Consider the following 12,890-nt stretch of genomic DNA (forward strand, 5'->3'; position numbering starts at 1 on the left):
TTTTCTCTTTGAAAACATTAACAAACAATTTGATTTATTAGTGAAAATTGAATCGTCCTTGAAAGTCGAAACAAGACTTGCTTCGACTTTTATAGAGGTTAATAAGCAAATTTATCAAAATGTATGTCATTTTTAGTATCATATATGTAAAACACATTATGAAGCTTTCAAGAATAGTTTATAGTAACAATGATTCGAATATCAAAACACATTAATTTATCATTTTCAAATGATCTATTATTCTAGCAGTTCGCATCACTGGTATGGTAATGTTAATCATAAAACAAAATTAGTTTCACAATAAATTTAGCAGAATATTTGAAGCGTGAATAAAGTCCTGATTAATATTCATTACGCCATGTAGACTATTTTCTGGAATACATCTTCATTAATACGTTTATAAGATTACATCTATACCACCGTTGTATGATAACGCAAACCGTGGAGGAAAATAATTTATTTAAATGAGAAGCACTACAAACTATGGCAAGAAAACATAGTTATTATAAAATGAAAAACAAATTTAATTAGTTTCTATGTTAATTTGGAATTTGTGGTAGATATCGTATATAGATATATTAATCCTTTCCACTCGGATTCGCGAGTGAAAAAGATTTATATCGATCAATGATCTATATTTGAGTATTTGACCTATTCTATCATAAATAGGGTTCTAGTACTTATTGTTAGGTATAGTCAGAAGAAAAACCTGGCTAACTGAATCCTAATTTGTTAGATCATATTTTAAATTACAGATTAAAAAAAATCCTAATAACCTATTTTAGGTATTCTGATAAAAAATCATTTTATTTGTTTCTTTGGTTTTTGTATTACCGTTACTATAATAACTGCATCACTGGACCTAGTTCTTAGAATTTGATTGTTGTATTCTATGAACAATTGATATTTGATTTGATGTCTTATCTAGTTGGTTGATCAACAAAATCAAAAAATTTTTATTCACCTATGCCGTGTGTTCTTGGTAAAATTGTTGGTAAAAGTAATTTAAATAATATCAGTGGTTACAGTCCTCTAAAAACAAACAACAGTTCTTGAACAAATGCCATATCATGGGCACGATAAAAACTTAACACGTGGTTTGTGGTACAACTATGGTTCAATTTCAACTTGTGCCAAATTTTGCTGGAAAAGACTATGACAACATTGGCAATTTTTGCTTAAATACTGAAACAAAGTATTAAACTAGAAGCATTCTACCTTAGGGCAAATTGGTGGGCATTTTATAAAAGAGTATAAATTTCATATTTATTTCTTTAGAAAAAAATGCAAAATATTAATCATTTTTTATATTGATTATTTATTGAACTATTGGTTTCCATTTAAAAATTTATAATTTTGTTAATATGATCAATTTATGATAAAATCAAAATCATTTATTTCTGCAATTAATCAATAGTTTTAATCTTCTATCAAATAATATAGAGAAGCTACGAGCTTAATGTACCAGTTTCATTTTTATTTAATATATAATGAGATCAACTGATTATATTTCTTCGAATTAAAGATGGATAGTCGCTATAACTATTCTTCTATCAAATCAAGTAAAAATAATTCTACAACTGTTGTTCATTATTTCACAGTTAATCATTTTCTAGAAAAAGTGTGGTGTTACAAATAGCCCCATTTCCGTGGTCAGTTGTAACACCGCACTTTTTTCACCGGCAAAGTAGTAACGACAAAAAATTACAATAATACTCTGACAAATTTCTTATTAATTAAATCCTAATCATTTCCTTATTTTTAATAAAATGACTAATTACTAAGTAGTTTTTCTCATAAACTAAAACTAATAGATACAAATAAAATGTATAATGTCTCATGTTATATGAATTTTTGGCCCTAGCACCATTAGCTATAATTAAAAAATATATATATTTTATATATATTCCATAAATAGCCTTAAGTTAGGTAAAGATTTTAATCCTAATACTGAAAGTTCTCTTGCATATTTGAAATAATTATTTTGAGAGAATCTTACGAGATTCCTATGTGATTCTCATAAGAATTTGTAAAATTATCATTTATTTGCACGGAACTCAAACTATGTGATATGAAATATATTCAAAATAATGAACACTCCATTTGTTAAGACTATGAGCTCTATCATCATACCATAGAATCACCAATTTTTTTAATAATAATTAATGGACCGGCCATTTGTTTTCTAATTTTAATCTCAAACGTTTAATAATGAATTGATGTCGAGAAATCAAAAAATCGATTTTTTAAGAGCCACACAGTAAATAATCCTTTCATTGCTCATTACTATTATTATTCAGTATTATTTTTCAGGATCTTTTCCGAGTATCTGACTGTCCTTGACCGAGCGCGTATGGATCGATATCTGCCGGGATGGTGCATGAGATGTAGGTTAAACAACACAGAAAAAAACAAGAAGATAATCTGATACGACAACTAATTGACTTGGTTATAAAGTGTAAAAGTGGCTTCAAAGAGAAGGAAAACATCCAAATCCAAAGATTAAAAACATGTTAATACCACTGGGAGAGCAACATCATTATCAGAATCTCACAAACAGGACAAAAATGATATGGGATCGTTCTGTAAAAACAATATATGATCATTTATAAAAATTACTGGAAAGTTGTAAAAATGATTCTGAAATTTATGAATCAATATTTTGCATATAAGAAAAAAATCTAAAAATGTAATAATGATAAAAATAAAATACATAAGTTGCTAGTTAGTAACCCCAGCATATGACATTATAACATATTGTGATTCTAAGTTAATTAATTACTAGCACATAAAATTTATTAAGTTTTAGTAGATTTGAATATATATTTCAAAATGTGAAAGTTATTTTGAGCAATGCTATTTGCTTCATATTAAAAATTATATTTCTATAGCTATATAATAGAAATATAACTTTTAGAAAGTTTATGAAAATGGATGAATAGCAATGTGGGATCTAATATGAAAATTAAATATTACAAGTCAGCTTTGTGGATCTATCACAAACTAGAAGTTACTCAACTTCTTAAGACACCAATTTCAAGAAGACTGAAGAAGAATCTGCCCAAAGATAATATTGAAGACCCTTAGAACTACCACTTTGTATATATGAACAGAATTGTTGAATCACTTATTGAAGTGACTAACTATTAATATAATATTTATCACAATAATTTATATGTGTGTTTGAAAGTGTGTATATGTGTGTGAGTGAATGATATAAGCCAAATAGCTCATAGAATTGTACTGTATTCTGATTGCTATTGAAAATAAAATTATAAAAATAAAAAGTTTTGTGAACCATTTACAATTCATTTTTACATGGAATGTGATCAAATTGCAATTATTTTTTCAATTCATTATTTATCTATTTTTTTTAAGATATCACTGTACTAGCAAGTTGTATAGAAACTTTAAAGTCTTTACAATTTTATTGAATGCCCATTTAGAAAAATTTAGTACAAAAAAATATTTTCAATTGAAAATAGCTCATTTCGGGCACTGCGGTGTGAAATGGCAATAGGAAATCTTTCACACCATTCTTCCCTGAACCAAGTTCGAATTTAACTCAAACGAACCAACCCTAGGGTAGTACTAGGGTACCATATACATAATATCCAGTTATTTTATATATTGGACATATTTTTTCATATCATGGCTAAGACTTTATACTCACATCATGAAGAATTAATCTAATTCCATCAATTTGAAAAAAATGAAGGAATAATTAACAAACTGATCTGAAAATGTATTAGCAAGTTTAAGATAAATTCAAAAAGTGCAAACTATACTCAAATAAAGGAGGCTGTTTATTATAAAAACTATATAAAAATAATATTGTATTTTTTATCAACACAATAACTATATCTACAAATAATCAAATTATTTATCTTGACCTAATACAGGTTTGAGTTAATTAACTTCCCATAGGGTAAGTTAAAGTAATAGCAAAAAAATCGAAAATGAAAATTGTTTCATATCTTTACGTTTTGAGGGATTTTGAATATTTTGGGATACCTTAGAAAAAATGGAATTGAAATTGAATACAATTTTTCTTCCACGAATTCGGGCGCACGAATCAACCGATTTGAATGTTTTAAAAAGCATTCGATTTTCATTGATGAGAAGACGTGCTGATCAGTTTTTGGTGAAGACAGGTCTAGCCGATTCGAAGATACCGAGCAAAAAATACCAAAAACGGTAATTCAGTTTTTGAGAGAACGGAGTACCCGATTTGAATGATTCAAAAAACGTTTTACTTGTATTGGCAAAATGAAGAATTGATGAAATATTTATAAAAAAATGATATTTGGCGATCAAAAATAATCATTAGACATATGCACATCAAATTATCAGATATTTGATAAAATGTTTATAAATTAGTACTAAATTTACTGCAAATTTATTGGGTTTCTTTCCAAGATTGTCAAGTGTTAATTTTTTAAGTTCACTTATACGGTTCAAGCTAATTTCAAAACTTTCAGAAAAAATATACAAAGATTTATAGTTCAAATATGATTTTTAAATTTACTATTCAGTTTAAAAATATATATATTTTAAATGCGTTATTCTAATAATAAGAAATATATCCTCAGATGGATTAATTCGGCACCTCTTGCTAATGTAAACTTTCTCAAGTGTTTTGAGCGATAAGATCGTCACTGTATTTCTTGTAAACGATAAAATATTTAGTGATTATAATTATCTATTTAAAAATGTTTAAAACATTGATTAATATTTATTGATTACTAGTTTTATCATATATTAATCTATATTCTACGTAGTATGCCATAATTAAATTAAAAAATATTTCCATGTTTATCGATTAGTATTCGAAGAGCGCGGAGTTGGCGATGATAAAATTAGAAATCTTTCGAGACTCATCGATCGATTAAAAACTTGAAATGTAATAACGGTTCCGCCATAGCATAATGATAAAATGCTATTAGACGAATTCCAATCAAGGCAAAGGGTAGTAATATTATGAGAATATATACTTTGCGTGCTTTTTAATCTATTCCTTGCCTGCGTTAAAGAAACGGAAATAAGAATCTATAGACAGATATTACGTCCATTCACGCGACTCTAAATGATTTCAAATTTATCTGTCTGGAATGAAATTAAACGCAATGCGTAAAAAATAGAAGAAATCCATGAAAGAATTCTAATATTTTACCCGATTTATTTGTAAATCAAAAATAATAATTAAAATTTATCATTCAAGAAAAAATTATTCGAACAAGAAATTTTCTAACAAATGTATATACTACTTTTATTGTGAGACCTATACATCCTGAACCTCGATTTTGTTTTTGACTAGCCACAATTTTGTTAATTTACCAGCTGGGTGAAAATAAATTAAATGGTAATTTCAATATTGGTCTTCGTAAAAATACTAAAATACTGTCTTTAAAAACGATAGATTAGTTATAAAATCAAATTATACAAATAAAAGGCGAGTGTCACAAAGGTCCCTAGGAGTGTATAGACAGACATTAAAATAGGTTAATACGATAGGTATGAACATCAAAAATGGTTTATTACAAATTTTATTATCGTTAATAACAATAATCTGTAACTTATTAAAAATTATTAAAGCTTATGAATAATATAACAATATATAACAAAGCATATTTTTTGACCAAAGTTAACAAGAATTCTTTGTAAAATCTTTTGTGCTTTGTCTTAGTTTTTTTTATTTTTTGAACAGCAATCAGAACCTTACGTGCTATGAGCTCTTGGGCTGAAACTTCTCCTTACTTCGTATTTTTTAGATGGTAACCCAATGGTTAATCCATCCATATTTGATGATTTTTTGTTATTAGTATTAATAGGGCTGACATTTTATTGGTGCAGCAATGCCGGGCAAGGGCTATTTTACTAGGAAACATATTGCTATCTATATTTTCAAGCGAAATCGTTGTCACTGCTGCGTGACAACAGGCTGCTCGAAATGGGTATCGAACCCGGGACCTCTGAAACCAGTCCCGTCGCTCTTAACCGCTGACCAACGGGCGAGCGCTATTTTTGTCTTGGTTTTTTTTATCTGTTTCATCTTCACAAGCAATAATGGAAACTTGTTCGAACAATCATACTTTATCTTTCTCTCTTTGGTCCGTATCTCAAAATTCCTATATCAGTATAATTTAGCTGTTATGACGACTGTCACTACCGTACCCTGGCACAACCGTACCCAGTTTTCTCTAGTTTAATATTTATAATGATCTCATACTTGCCACTTTTTGATACCAGGATATGCTACTCACTATATTCTTAAGTTTTAACAAAAATTATTTATTTTTTTGTTGTCATAATGATATTGCTTCTTAACTACTGTTTTTTGAGAAGGCAACAAAGTAGTTGTCCTGCGCATATATCGCAAATATATATTTTTAGCTTAATGCAGCAAATTCAAAAAAGACTATTTCATCTTGGAAGCATTTATCAATCTATATTTTCCAGGTAACACTACTAATTGATATCAGGTTGTCCGAAACGCGAATTTAACCCGAAAATTTCTTGATTACAAAGCCAGGCGCTCACAACTGAAATATCTTTTTTACCCATGAAAAATGTATAAAAAAAACTAACCAGCACACCGACTTTTTTAACCACACCCAATGATCCAAACCCTGCTTAATGATCATATTGTTGATACAGGAATTATATTTAGCCTAGTAACAAATGTACCAAGTACATGTGGAATTGAAACTCAATCACAAAAATTAAAAAAGATGCATATTTATAACTTATAAATATTTCGGTAAACCAGAACTCATTTATTTTATATGGTCTTTAATTACTGTACTGTACAGAATTATTATTAGAGGTATTTACTCCTGATGCTTTAGCAGTTAGAAAAGAGTTAATAAAACAACTAATTCGATATTAAAAAGCATGAAGCAATTGAAACAGTAAACTTTTTATTTAATACTTCTGCCCTGTTTCTGGTTGATTTATTCACCACATTTATTTTGTTCCGTCGTTATCAAGATAGGAAGTTAGGCGCCGGGCTTTTTATCCACGCACCCGCCCAAGGTAATGAAAACATTTGACATTTCAAAACAATTTCGTCTAGTCACAAAATCATCCCTAAGTTGGGGCCATTATCATTATTCTTACATTATAGGGCATAAAATTTAATAATAATATAAATATAAGTTGTTAGTGTGATAAGTAGGTACGTAGTATTAGATGCAATGTAATGCAAAGTCATCGAGACAATGAATTTTGATAATTCAATTGCTTTTTGGATTACTTCTTTTTAGATGTAGTATATATCTTAAAAGTAGCTATAATCATATTTCAACCAAATATAAATAATTCACAATATTATACATGAAAAATAAATCAGTAATCTTAAGAAAATTATGATATAAGAGATGCACACTTAATGACGAGAATTTTTCTAAAAGCAATATTTGTCCCGGATTTAGATCTTTTGTCCCAGATTATCCCAGATTTTTGGAAAATTAATACGTAAAATATCAAAAAATATGAAAAAATTCTATTTTTTCTCAAATTAGTTAAGAAGAAAATTGTACAACTATCTTCTGTAACTTTACCTTAATTTAGTCAAAATATTTTTTTTAATTAATTGCAATTATGCATATTTATAAGGTCCCGGTTTGGTTTTTTAAAAGCAATATTTGTCCCGGATTTAGATCTTTTGTTCCGGATTGTCCCAAATTTTTGGAAAATTAATACGTAAATTAAAAAAATTATCAAAAAATATAAAAAAATGCTATTTTTTTTCAAATTATTTATGAAGAAAATTATATAGAATTATATACAAAGCTCAAAGGCAAAAAAACACAAACATCATATTGTATATAATAAAATATTATATATGATCGAATAATAAAGTTTGTACTAAAAGTCCGCAATACTGATTAAAAAAAATTATATAAAAAACTGTTTTTTGTTGTATTTTTAAACAGCGTTTGTTATTAGCGCCCCCCCCCCCATTTCCGGCTTGGAGTAACTGAAAATTATCGTCCCGATTTTGACTTAAAAAATATGGTCACCTTAATATTTAGTGTGTTTTAAAATTCTCAATATCAGGAATGCATTTTTTCTTTAAGATTAAAACCATTTTTCTGACAAAATCGTGAGTAATTACGTATAAAAATACTTTCTATAAAATTAAGAAAAAAATCTTTTGTTTCTTTAAGTTTACAATCCATTATAAGTGACTGACATTCAACAAAGACAATTTAATGAAAATATAGAAACTTGTATTACAATACAAGTATATATTTAATTTGATGATGAACGATCTCATAATAATTCTGAGCGCAGCACAACAAATTCGAAAAACTCAAAGTTAAAATGAGTATTTGATTTATTTCACTAAAGTTTTGAACTGGCAAGGTGATAACTTTTTCAACTGTGCATTTTCCCAGTAATCGGTTAAAAAAATAAATTCTATAATCTACGTCTAATGTTTGTATTTCAAACTGAATTTTCACTTTAATATATCAACTATACATGAAGTATATAATTATTGTATAATAAGATATTACTAATTAAAGGAATAAAAAATAAACCACCATCAAAGCAATTCTGCTAAAAATGCTGTGAAAAAAATCTGTAGAAAAATTGTGCATATTTAAAATATTCTATATTTTAATTATGTATTATTAATGGATGATAAAAAACTCTAATGAGTTTTGAAAAAAATATTTGAAAAGTCGGAAGATCAGTAACTTTACGTTTATTGCTGAAATATATATACTTATAAAAATACTAGACGTGTACACATTTTACCTTTAAACCAGCAGTAAGAATTATCTACTCCCTGTCTATTATTATATCAAGATACTTACTAATTGTTATGTTATTATTTAACAGATAGCTATAAGAAGGCAACTCAATAATCGGCTTATCTATAATTGATTTATTTAGAATTTATATAAGGCATTTGAAGTAGAAGTAACACTGGCTACTTCTACTATTGTCATATGTAATTTAAATAAATTTTCTATAAATTTAATAAATGTCGACTAAAGACATTTGTAAATTATATGGAGAAATAAAAAATATATATTTATAAAGTCAACCTTAATAGATAAATTCTAATAATCAAATATGGATGGATTAATCATTGAGTTACCATCTGTAGATACGAAGTAAGGAGAAGTTTGGTTTGAAAGTCCAACAGCTCGTAAAATGGAAAGGTTTTGATTATTGTTAAGATATGAGAATAAAAAAAAATATATATAATATTTTGATCCATATGTTCAAGTGGAAATGGAAAATTTGAATGTGCAACCTTGGTAGTAGCAATGCTTCTGTAAAACTAATTTTAACTGCTAATTGTGAAGAATCGCTAAGACAAATCTTATTAACATAATTGAGCAAATGTAGATATCTTACAAATTATGTCAATTTAATATAAGTTTATCGATATAAGTAACTTAATCATGAATTCCTACCTTCCGGCTACTAATAGCTCAAATCACGCACATCACTGCTTTGCAAACAGTTTTCACTAAAATGTCTTTTTTTCATTTTACTGAAAAGTCAGCTAGTCCTCATCTCAATTTAGTGTTTTTTGAAAACATTTAATAAATCACCAAAACATGCTTGTTCCACACAATTAATACACAATCTGGTAATAAAATCAATACATTAAATATTATCACTGGTAAGGAAAAATTTAATTTCACAAGTGTAACAATTTTGAATTAATTTAATTATTTTAATTTGAGAAGTATGTTGCAATATCGCGTATGATAGATTATTCATTAATAACAATTATAATATAATTATATATAATTATATATATATATATACATATATACATATTCTTAAGAATTTTTAGATAAATTGTCGAAGTGACAGACACGATAATAGGTCTAAATTAAAAAACAATAAATACCTGTAAAATTTATTGTCTACTTTTCTACACTGTATGTGTTTGTTATTCAGCAGTTCTAACACAAATTTTACAATAATTTAAATATAAATTATAAAAAAAAGAAGTTTTATTGTGTTTATTTATTTATTCCAGAACAATGTTTATTCCTTATGTATTTCCTGGTATCTTATGTGGGGGCCTAGGGGCTTATTGTAACATGAGTAAGTAGTAGCAGATTTTTAATATGATCTTAAATGATATTAATTTTTTTGTCTTGTCTTTGATTGGACATATAAAGTGTTCTGCATGATATTGTCGTAGCTACTGTACCACAGGGAGATGCAGTAAACAGACTTGTGCAGGTGCGTTATTTTGGACAGGTAATATGCATATCTATCATAAAACTTCGGTTTTTGTTCTTATAATCAACTGAAGTGATTTTTTTTTATATCTTAATTAGGTTAAAATCTATCAATCTTTGATAACGTGAAACAATTTTCGGGACTGCTAAATTGTTTAATTTAGCTTGTTAATTAAGTTACATTGCTTAATGTAAAAAAATCACACCAGAATTAGTAGAAACAAAACCTTGGGGCCAGTTGTAGCATACGAGAGATTAGAAACATTTACATATAATTAAATACATATACAGTTTTAATAGAAAAAGATTTTCCTGGATGTATACCTTGTAAAATGTGAGCACATGTAAATGAAGTTACAGGGGACACAATATCTTTTCTGTGTATTATGATAATAATTGTAATTTATGTTGATTTATGATAGAAAAATTATCTTATAAGATACATTATATATTTTATTTCTATTAATCATAGCTTGCGTTGGTTTATCAAAAGAATTACTGTGAATTCAGCCAATTTTCTTAAAAATGGTTAAATAATAAAATTACCTGGTTAAAATTCGTTATCAAATGGTTAAAATAATAAACAGAGATATCATTGTCGTTACTACATGCCCTGATAGTTACAACAAAATTGTAAGTTGTAACACCAAAATTTTCTGTAGGAAATGATTAACTGTGAAATAATGAATGGTTAAAGAATTATTTTTACTTGATTTGGTAGAGGATTAGTTAAAGTATATATTTAGTTTTATTTCGTAGAAATATATTATTATTTCGTAGTCGATCTCAAGATATATTAATTTAAACAAAGCCCCCAGCTCCCATATTTAATCATTTTTTAAATTTTTATATTTCCAGCTATTATTTATTCATGACAAAAATCTTAAAATTATTGTATATATTTCTGGAACTGCTGTATTATAACACACATAGAATGTGGAAACGTACACAATAAATAATATAATCATTTATATCGTATTTTATTTCAGCAACTTGGATGAAAAAATTATACCAAAATTATCCACGTTGTGTGAAATTTAAGAAGTTATCTTAACCCAGTGGCAACGTGATGTGTTTTATATTACAGGCACAATAAATCTTATTGACACTAGCACTGTAAAACACTGAACTGTGGTTCCAATATCACAGAAAAATTACATTTCGGTAATCTTCAGCACAAATTCAAATAAATTCACTCAGTTTTAATTGTTATCTTTAATTTTCCTTCGACACGAACCATCTCTGGTTAGGAAGTAAATGTGTTTTTCCCACAAAGACGGACGTGAGTGATCCTGGCGACATGAATTGTAATTATAGGAACTAAGGGTAGAGTGCGCGCATGCGATTCCGTGCCGTGACGTTTATAAGGAATCAATAGCGGGCGAAATACTATCTATGGCCATGACACTATAAATTCTTGAATTATATATCGTCGACCTTGAGACAAATTATTGGGCATTGTTAAGAAAGAATCCTAAGCAGGATTGTTATCTAATACGATACTGATAACAATCACGCACCTAGACTTGGAAATTTGAAAACAAACTAGAGCTACACACGAATTGAGTAATCCTAATCAAACATACTGGGGCTTTAATTATATATATTAATATAATATATATATGTATATATATATAATATATAATTTTACTTTAATTACAATCTATCATACTAGCACTTCAATATTTATTTTGACTTTATTATTTAGATTTTGAATGGATGGCAGCCCAGTAGTTGGCAATCCAGTTGTGGCTAATTAACTATACTCGAAGTATTTATTGACATTTTATTTTATATAAGCAGCTATACCCATGAGAGCCGATTTTCACCTGAGACTATATTTGAGAACCTCAAGTGACATTTGACACCAAACCTGCCTGATGTCGGGCTTTGGCGGTAGCGGGAATCGAACCTGCGAACCCGGGGGACTAGGTTGGGTTAGCCCACATTCGAACGGTTTACGCCACCGCTGGGCGCCCACTGGCAATTTTATTTGACAAAAAAAATTAAATGTTTATAATTTGTTTCAAGGTTTGATAATTAATATATGTAGGTAATGATTGTACTTCATTTTTTAATTATTAATTTTTGCCAAATCAATTAGGCACTTACATATCTCACTTTTTCACTTTCCTTAGGAAAAGTTATAGTAATCGCAAAATAATCTTTTTTTTTTATTTCTATAACGCAGCAAATGTGCAAAAAATGAAATGTGCATCCAATTTCAATAATTCAAATAATTTTTACTTGTTTTGACGTTTTTTACATTTTTCAGAAGGCAGATCCAGCAGTTTTTGTAGTTTCAGAAATGTTAAAGATTTGTAATCATTGATCATCATTATTGATTCAAATACACGTAGAAATATTGGTACGCACTTGACAGGTAAAGACAAATACCAATCAAAGACACAGTCAAGTACTTGGGTATTCACATGGATCGGCCAAAATAAAACAAATTAAACTTACACTTTAAAAATACACTTACTTTACACTTTCAAAATTAAATTGGCTTATTAGTGAAGATCAAATTATCATTAGATAATAAGCTTTTTTTTAAGTTATAGACCATAATTAAACCTGTGGTGTGACGTATGGATTTCAACTGTGGACATGTAGTAAATCAAATGTGGGACTTGTTCAACGATTACAATCTAAAACAACTACGGACGA

The 12,890-nt window shown here is 27.9% G+C and overlaps 1 protein-coding gene across 1 annotated transcript in view; it reads right to left on the minus strand.

Moving 5' to 3' along the window:
* The window catches only part of LOC113373732 (whirlin-like), a 33,933-nt gene extending 24,397 nt beyond the window's left edge, over positions 1-9,536 (minus strand). Inside the window, 1 exon segment of the mRNA XM_026614007.1 lies at positions 9,435-9,536. The gene's annotated coding sequence lies outside the window, so the exon portion shown is untranslated.
* Positions 9,537-12,890: the final 3,354 nt, after the last annotated feature.

Source organism: Ctenocephalides felis, unplaced genomic scaffold (genome assembly GCF_003426905.1).
Source record: "Ctenocephalides felis isolate EL2017-DRISC unplaced genomic scaffold, ASM342690v1 CF-g0.4_SCAFFOLD_01604, whole genome shotgun sequence".
NCBI lineage: Eukaryota > Metazoa > Arthropoda > Insecta > Siphonaptera > Pulicidae > Ctenocephalides > Ctenocephalides felis.